The 2,758-nt window shown below is 29.5% G+C and overlaps 1 protein-coding gene across 2 annotated transcripts in view; it reads right to left on the reverse strand.

The window, feature by feature from the left end:
• The window catches only part of LOC106466181 (adenomatous polyposis coli protein-like), a 95,095-nt gene extending 92,563 nt beyond the window's left edge, over positions 1-2,532 (reverse strand). For both annotated transcript variants that reach the window (XM_022394144.1, XM_022394143.1), the window contains exon 1: positions 2,452-2,532. The gene's annotated coding sequence lies outside the window, so the exon portion shown is untranslated. The remainder of the gene's footprint in view (positions 1-2,451) is intronic.
• Between the last annotated feature and the right edge of the window lie 226 nt (positions 2,533-2,758).

Raw genomic sequence — 2,758 nt, forward strand, 5'->3', positions numbered from 1 at the left:
TGGTTACAAATTTCAAAAAAGCAAATTTTAAAGGGATAAGACAAGAATTATCTGTTGTGAATTGGGCAGCTAAGTTATTTGGAAACACTGACCAGATGTGGAAACATTTTAAAGATAAATTTTTAAATATTCAAGGTAAACATATTCCTTATAGAAAGAAAAGGGTAGCTGCTAGTAAAAAAAAAGGTTAGCTCACAAAGAGTTTAAGAGATAAAATTAAAGAAAAGCAACATAAATTTAAATTGAATGGTATGACAGGAGATTTAATAGATTTTAGACGATCAAGAAAGTTGGTGAAACAGGAAATTAAGACATTAAAAAGGATGTATGAGAAAAGGTTGGGTGAAAATGTAAAAATTAACAGTAAGGATTTCCTTAAACACATTAAGGGTAAACAAAATGTTAGGATGGGGGTAAGACCCTTGAGGGATGATAAAGAAAGGCTAGTATTTGATGATTATGAGATAGCTGGGTTATTAAATTTTTCTTTTTCTTCAGTTTTTTACTAACAAAGATTTAAGCAATATTCCCCATCTTGAACAGTTGATAGGTGGATATAAGATTGAACAAGATGACTGCATTAATTTTAAGCTGGTTAAGAAAAAATTGGGAAGTTAAAAAAATTATAAGGCTCTTGGGCCAGATAAGGTTTTGAAGGAGGTTAAACATTGGATATGTAGTCACTTACTACTATTTTTTGTCAGTCCTTGAATTGTGGGCAAGTACCAGAGGATTCAAAGTTAGCAAATGTAACTCCTCTTTTCATACAAGGAGAGGCTGAAATCTCTCAAATTGTTTTCTCTAAAAAAAAGAAGAGTTAGGGGGATCTGATTGAGGTGTTTAAGATTGTAAAGGGAATTGATTGTGTTGATGCATCATCTTGTTTCATATTTAACAGTGAGAACAGTAGGACTAGGGGACACAAATATAAATTTTGGCAAGTTTGGAGTCATCTTCAGCTAAGACAGTTTCATTTTTCTGACAGGGTGGTTGGCCTTTGGAATGGGTTGCTCTCAGATGTTGTAGAGGCAGTAAATTTAAGTGAGTTAAAGAAAAAGCTTGATAAGTATGTGAATGATTAGGGCTGGCTTTTAGATTTTTTTTAATTATTTCAATTTAGTTTAGAGAATGGAACAGTTGAGATGGACCAATAGGTCCTATGTTGTCTCAAAACATTATGTATTGTTATATAAATTTACCCTATAGCATGCAGTCTACACAGATATTATCATCATCACCATTTTAATGATACACTAAAACGTAACTTCTTGCCAAAGAATTTATATCTATTCACATTTTTCTTCAGCAAATAATAATAATTGAATAAGTTGTGTGTTCCAAAAGAGTACCTTAAAGTTAGGTTATAATTGTGCTAGTTTTGATTGTTGGAATTTATTTCATTCCAATTATATTTGCCCTCAAAACGTTATGTAATGGTATTTTGTACTTCATTAGTTTAAAAGTGTTATTTACAATAAATGGCACCAATTATAAATAAACAAAAGTTAAAACAGTGATGATGATAGTATCTGTGTAGACCACATACTATAGTAGCACCAATTTTTCTCTGAAAAACCATAATAATTATTTTTATTTTTTTTAGCTGATTGTAATTTGGATTGGATAATATAATTCTGAAGTATGTTTAAATCACAAGTGATCAAATTTCTCCTTAAAGTCTTTTTAATTCAAATATTTAAAAAAATTGAGATTGACATTTGGTTGGTGAGGGGAGGGTCATAAACAAATCCTCATTCTGATATTTTTTGACACTATTTCAAAACTTAACCATCCCATAAAATGTTTTGGTATTTTTTGAATTATGAAGAGAACAAGTCAATGCTATAATAGTATATGAAATCCAAAAAGAAAAAGAAGGTGAATGATAGGGTGGAGACATAGGTTTCTGCACTACTTCTAAAGTTGGTGCAAGATTTAGGGTTAATCCTAAACTAACTCAATTATTTGAAGCCTATTATGATTGTTATTTTGTCTAGCAGTGTCTCACTCTTGTCATCTTGGTAATATTCAACTGGGAGTACAAAATTTAGTATCTACACTGAAATTGAAATGTAAAACCTAGCATTAGCAATAACATTTAACATACCGTATTACTTAATAAGTTTCATTACTTTATACTTATGAGTTAAAGTGCATGTTAACTTTAAAACTTTATAACACAAAACGTAAACAATTTTGAGTTTTGCACTTATTAACTTACTATCAAAGAATTTTAATAATATTATTAATAGCTTGATTGTTAGTTACTGTTACGACTGTTGATGTTATGTTGAGAAGTTCACTGTCCTTTTTAGATTTTGTAGAAATTAAAATCCAAGTTAGTGATACTGATTATCATATCGCGTTTTGAGACTTTTCATAATGAAACTTTCGTTAAAACACATATCTGTGGTAAATATATTACATGAATACTTAAAAATTGCACCTTACCTGCTTTTCAGTTCACATTTTTACCACGATTATCGCCAACATACTCCAAGTTCTAAAGTTGAACCTAAGCCTACTCAAAAAAATCTTAACTATGGTAATAAAAAGCCCTCTCTGTAAAACTTATTCACATAGCTGTACGTTATCTGTACATAAAATAATAAATATAAATTTGTCAAACAATAAAAAATAAAAAATACGCATTTTAATTCATAAATTTAAAAAATAAAATATGAACAAAAGGCGTCAAAAATTTTGACCAGTAAGCAACAAAAAGCCATTAATTGTTATTTAAGACTCATAACATAGG

This window comes from Limulus polyphemus, unplaced genomic scaffold, assembly GCF_000517525.1.
Source record: "Limulus polyphemus unplaced genomic scaffold, Limulus_polyphemus-2.1.2 Scaffold2180, whole genome shotgun sequence".
NCBI lineage: Eukaryota > Metazoa > Arthropoda > Merostomata > Xiphosura > Limulidae > Limulus > Limulus polyphemus.